This window comes from Elephantulus edwardii, unplaced genomic scaffold, assembly GCF_000299155.1.
Source record: "Elephantulus edwardii isolate Elephantulus edwardi_28Jun2011 unplaced genomic scaffold, EleEdw1.0 scaffold00018, whole genome shotgun sequence".
In the NCBI taxonomy this organism is placed as follows: domain Eukaryota; kingdom Metazoa; phylum Chordata; class Mammalia; order Macroscelidea; family Macroscelididae; genus Elephantulus; species Elephantulus edwardii.
In genome coordinates, this window is record NW_006399768.1 from 20,835,031 (window position 1) to 20,841,592 (window position 6,562).

General features: G+C 42.5%; 1 pseudogene; it reads right to left on the reverse strand.

Annotated features, from left to right (window-relative positions):
* Positions 1-3,832: 3,832 nt before the first annotated feature.
* On the reverse strand, positions 3,833-4,785 carry LOC102854877 (annotated as a pseudogene).
* Positions 4,786-6,562: the final 1,777 nt, after the last annotated feature.

Sequence of the window (6,562 nt, forward strand, 5' to 3'; positions counted from 1 at the left end):
AAAGAATGTGCTCAAACCCATTAATACCAAATATACATTTTCTAAAAAATGATTTTATAACATGAAATGATTTTAGAAACATATTTTTGATAAAAGACAAGGAAAAGATATGTCCTGCATATATATATATGTTATGCCATATTTTAATTGAAAAATTATTAAAATAAAAACCTCTTTCATTGCTAAAAAAACAAACCAAAAACCAAAGAGTCCCACCAGGTTGCTCTTTAGAGGGAAGGATAGTGAAAAGTCATGTCATGTACTTTGGGCATGATGTCAGGAGGGGTCAGTCCTTGGACAAAGACATCATGCTCAGAAAAGTGGAAGGTCAGCAAAAGTGGGAATAATCTGCAACAAGGTGGATTGACACAGTGACTGAAACAATGGGTTCTAATGTGACAGAGATTTAGAGGATGGCACAAGATAGGGCAGGGTTCAGATTTGATGTTCATAGGATCACCATGAGTTATGACTCAATAGCACCAAACAACAACTATATACATCAACTCAACGCATCAACACTGTCAAGTTGGAAATGGTAACTTACCCTTCAGTGGGTTTTCCAAGGCTGTAAACTGCTCAGAAAAAGATTGTCCACCTTTCTCTAGAGCAGCAGCTGTTGGATTCGAACTGCCTGTCTTTGGATTAGCAGCACAATTCTTTATCACTAGTCCACCAGTAGGCTACCAAAGGTATAAATTATCTTTGTGCTTTGCACTGTTTAGTTCTGAAATTTAACACTGAAATCCCAAGTAAAACATTACCATTTAGCTAAAATTCTATCTTTTCGTCCATACAAAAGCAGTGCATGAAGTACATAAATAAGTTCATACAGACAGTCCCTCCTCTTGGAGGAGGAACGTGGCTGGTTCTGCCTTAGAGGCTGACAATTGAAACTAAGTGTGACAGCTGTAAACCACCAGTATCTACACAATAATACACACATCCCTGTGTATACGTCTTATCTCACCGTCCATCCTTTTATTTGTTCTCATTCATGCAGCCCTGTGCCGCCCAGAACACTCGATTTCTTCAAAGTTCTGGTTAATAGCCTATCTGCCCCTTTGCTATTCACATGTCACATTGCAAGTGGTATGTGTTGGCAAAAGGTGAGATGGCAAGTTTACATTTGAGAGTGTAATTTCATTATGAAGCAATCCACTTTGCTGGTAACAATCTGCCAGTGCTCCAGCCAGGCTCTACAAGCCAAGCCCTCTCCTAGAGAAGAAAGACCTTCATTTTACAAAAACAGGGCAAATTCTATTAGCGATTTTAGTGGCACATTAAGCAGGTTATTATTAGATAGAATTGACATTTCACATGCAGAAATATTCTTTACTTGAGAGAGTCAAATGTCATTCAAGAAAGGGGGAAATTATTTAGGATTTTTTCCCCCTCAAACATCAAAGAAATCCCCTGCAAACCTAGCTTTATAAAATGCCTTGATCAGTTTGGGAATCAGGCCTAGAACGGATGCCTTTGATTTTACTTTGATGCAAACAATAATCCCAGAATGGAATGGCTTTGGTAAATGCTCATAAGCAGTGGTCAGGAGGCTAGATTCTTCTTGTGTCCCCACAGCTAGACTCCGGCACTGATGGGCCAAAGCCCACTTGAAGGTCGGCATTATTCATTCACAATGCACACCATAAAGAACTCCCCCCCTTTTTATCCAAACAGAATTTCATCCTCCCTCTATATATACAAATGTTGTGGCAGTATCTGAGATGCTTGAAGAGTTTTTCACTGCATATGCCTTTAGTGGTACACATTTGGATCAGCAGAAGCTAAACATTTTTAAGAACACAGTAAGAAATAGGCCAGAAAACATCAAAGCTTTATAGCTTTTTTAGAAAACTTGATGGTCTTGCTGGTACAACTCCCTATGATATGGTTCAGTTGTAATAACAATGGAAAGTGTATCAGTGCAAACTGCTGATGAAACATCAAAAAATGTAGCCAAGGGTCTTTTAAGCACATTTAAGAGCTGTTCTTTTGAACTGTGGTTCTTAGCCTTGGAAAACCTCTTCAAGATTTTAAACAGGGCTTTGGACGAACTGCAGAGTGAGAACCTGAAATTATCTCGTGTGCTGAAATCAATATCTAGCAATATTTTCTCTTTGAGAAAAATTCAATCTGACAGAAAAAGAGTATGAGCAATAAGGAAACTGGGACCCTGACTCAAATGCTTGCCTTAGAAATACTCGTAAAGCAGTACAAATTAGGTGATGTCACCAGAGGCAGTAAACCATAGTGACAGAATAAAATGTTATCTGGGCTTCAGAATACTTCATTATCACTACCACAGGTCACTAAGCTTTACAAAATGCATCCATCAGCCTTGATAGCCATTTATAAGCCACCGGTAGCTAGCTAGATGGCACAGCAACAGAGCGAACAAGCCACAGTCACAATAGACCAGGGTTCAAACTGAGACCTGGCTGTGTAAACCAAGGTTTGTTAGTCTCAAAGTGCTCTCTAGTGGCCGGATGAACGTAACATTCTCCAAAGTATGAGTCTCTTCAGCAGAGAAACTTTTTGCTACAATTTGTATCCTCTGGAATGGTAGGAACATTTTAATAAGCAAAAGTCTTTTCTAACCATTCTGTTGTTACCCATAAAACACTTGTAAATTATTTATCTCGGCTATGCAAGCTCTAGACTGTGTGTCAGAGGCTTACCAAATTAATGAGATTTGGTTGGGTTTAAAGTTAATCCTTATACAGTTCTGGGAGGTTAATTCATGAAAGGTACTTCTATATATAAAATATAGAATATTTTGCTTTTCTATTTGATCACACAATTGCCCTGTGCTGTACTTGAAAACCATCTGAGAAGCAAAAGTAACTCTTTGAAGGCGAGTAATAAGGTTAAATATGGGATTTCACTGAAGGGCATCATGTCTTGAACACCTGTATCTTACAGACACAACATTGTATTATTTTCTCTTGTATTCATTTAATCTTCATGAAAATCCTCTGAAGTGTAATTTTTTTTTTCAGGTAAGATGGGAGAACTAGCAAACTATTTCTTTAAAGGGTCAATATTTTCTTTTGGCTTCCCAGGCTAGCAGTAAGGAGTTGTGCTGTCAACTCAAAGGCAAGCAGTTTGAATCCAGCACGTGCTCCTCGGGAGAGAGACCTTTTGGGTTGCAGTGCGGCTTCTGCTTGGGAGGAGCTGGTGGTGGATTTGCAGTCTCCGCTCACGAAGTGTACAGCCTCTGAAAACCTGCTGGAGGGTCAGGAAGGGACCCCTTCTGACTCAATGGTACAAAACGACAAAAACAGGCCATACCGCCTCTGTCACTTCTACTCTACACTGTTATCGTAGTGCAAATGTTGCTATAGACAGTAAGACAAATAAAGGTGACTGACTGGTGGCTAGATCACAGTAAGTTGGGCTGCTAACCAAAGGACTGTGTGGCTCCAGAAGTTCAAATCCACCAGTAGCATTAAGGGAGAAAGAAGGGCTGGCTCCTCCACTGAGACCTGTAGCCTTGGAAATCCTATGGAGGGCTGCTTTGAGGTCTGGGCCAAACTAACGGCAATGAGTTGAGTGAGTATCCTAATAAAGTCTTATTTATGAACATTGAAATCTGAATTTAACATAATTTTCATATATCTCAAAATTCACTCACTTCTCACTTATCAATACAGTTAGGTTCCAGAGAACAGGTTCTTATGTGAAAATTCGCCTTATGCAAAACGCAAGTTTATTTTTCTCTTTTCTTATCACATCCTTTTGTCCAATTTTTAAATTATTTTTTTAAGAGAATGAAGCCTTTATTTCCTTGTTTCACACAAAGCTGGCAGAGTTGGTGGCTTTTTGGTTTTTAGTCAAAGAGACCAAATCCCATATCCTCTTCCGACTCTTCCCACTCTTCCTTTGCTTCCACCTTGGCTGGGGCCGCAGCAGCAGGAGCAGCTGAGGTAGTGGCGGCGGCCACAGGGGCAGCAGTCACAAATGCAGATGGATCAGCCAGGAAGGCCTTGACCTTTTCAGCCAATGGGAAGGTGTAGTCAGTCTCCACAGGCAAAGCCAGGACCCGCTTGTACCCATTGATGATGGAATGTGGTATTGAGGCCACAGTTGGATAACCGATCTGCAGACAGACGCAGGCAACATTGCCAACACCCTCCAAGAAATGGGTATGCAGAGTCTCCTCTGTGATGTCAAGCACTTCAGGATTGTAGATGCTGCCGTTGTCAAACACCTGCTGGATGATCAGCCCGAAGGAGAAGGGAAAGATGTTCAGCATGTTCAGCAGGGTGGCCTCTCTGGCTTCCACCTTGTCTCCAGTCTTAATCAGCTGCACATCACTCAGGATTTCAATGGTGCCTCTGGAGATCTTAGTGGTGACGCCCAAAGCCTGGAAGAAGGAGGTCTTCTCGGGGCCCAGACCAGTGTTCCAGGCCGGCACGGTAACCTCACACGGAGCAATGGCACCAGCACGGGCAGCAGCCGGCACCTTGTTGGCCAGCAGCATGTCCCTGATATCAGTGAGATCCTCTTTGGTGAACACACACCCCACGTTCCCCCGGATGTGAGGCAGCAGCTTCTCCAAGGCCGGGCTGATGTCCAGGTGGCCCGGATGGCCTTGTGCATCATGGTGTTCTTGCCCATCAGAACCACAGCCTTCCCGCGGAAGGACATGTTGATCTGCTGCATCTGCTTGAAGCCGACATTGTCTGCACCCACGGTGAAGCATTTCGAATAATCATCCAGAAGTTGAATGATTTTAAGGAAGTAGTTGGACTTCCAGGTCGCCCTGTCTTCCCTGAGCATCACTGCGGTGCATCAGGGATTGCCATGCGGGGCTTAAAGACGACGTCACTCTCATGAAGATGCCTGGTGAGAGCCAATTTTTAAATTTTAAATTTAGAAAACACAGTCATAGAGAAAATAAGACCCAAGATTTCTTGATGAGTCTATTGTTAGATGCTGTCGAGTTGAGTATGAATCATAGTGACCCTATGAACAAATGATCTGAACCCTGTTCTATCCTGGGCCATCCTCACACTTTCTGACACAGAAGAGCCCATTGCATATCAATCCACCTGGTTGAGGGTCTTCCTATCCTTCATTGACCCTCCACCCTTCCTAGCATCATGTCCTTCTTCAAGGGCTAGTGCCTCTTAACAGCATGTCCAAGGTATGTGGGGCGAAGTCTCATCATTCCTGCCTCCAAAGAACACTCCGGCTGCACCACCTCCAAGACATATCTGTTTGTTCTCTTGGCCGTCCAAGAGATGCTCAGACTTCTTCTCTAACACCACAGCTCAAAGGCATCAATTCTTTGGTCATCCTTATTATTGTCCAGGTCTCAGATGCATAGTGAGTAATCAGAAAGAATATGGCCTGAATCAGATGCACCTTATTCCTCAAACTGACATCACTACTCCTCAATAATTTGGACAGGTCCTTGACTCCAGATTTTCCCAGTGCAATGTGTCTCCTTATTTCCTGACTGCTGGTACCAAGGGTATTAATTGTGGATGAAGCAAGATGAAGCTGTTGACAATTTCAATCTCCTCTCCATCCATCATGATGCTGCCTACATGTCTAATGGTAAGAATCTTCGTTTTCTTGACATTGAGATGTAGTCCATACTGAAGGCTGCATTCCCTGAACTTCTGCAATAAGTGCTTCAAGTCCTTCTCACTTTCAGCAAGCAAGGTTGTGTTATCTGCATAACATGGGTTACTGATGAGTCTCCCTCCAATCCTGATGCCATACTCCTCTTCATAAAATCAAGCTTTTCAGATAATTTGTTCAGCATACAGATTGAATTGGTATGAAGAGAGAATACAATCCTGACATATTCTCTTCTCAATTTTAAACCACACAGTTTACCCCTGCCCTGTTCACACAACAGCCTCTTGATCAAGGGATAGGTTCCGCATGAGCACAATCAAGTGCTCTGGGATTTCCATTCTTCTCAATATCAGCTACAAATTGTTATGATCTGCACAGTGAAATGCCTTTGGACAGTCAATAAAACACAAATACACATTCTTCTGTTATTCCTTATTTTCAGCCAGGATCCATCTGACATCAGCAATGATATCCCTGGTGCCACAGCCTCTTCTAAATCCTTCTTGAACTTCTGTCAGTTCCCTATCTATATACTGTTATGGGTATCTAGTTATCGATTCTTCCTCTGAAAAGAAGGAGGCTTTGAAGAGAAGAGCTGGATAGGGCTGGGCTTTGTGACTGGCACCTCTTTATTTCCTCTAGCAGTTTTGAGCTTCTGGGTGGGACAGCTAGACCCAGCCCCTCTAAAGTGAGGAGGAAGCAGGGGTGTAGGCCAGTAGTCCAGCTTCCCATAGGTCAGCCACAGACCTCCCCTCAAGGAGGGGATTCTCCACAGCCTTTATCATCATTTCCACTCCCGTGGTAACACACAGAATTGTTTGATGATAGATTTTTTTAATTTATTTTTTACTACTATCATAAAGGCAGTATGTCAGATAATCAGAGAGTTCACAAGTGAGGAGTTGTTGTATGTGTTGTCAAGTTGGAACTGACCCATAGCTGATCCTACAGTGAGTTTTCAGAGCCT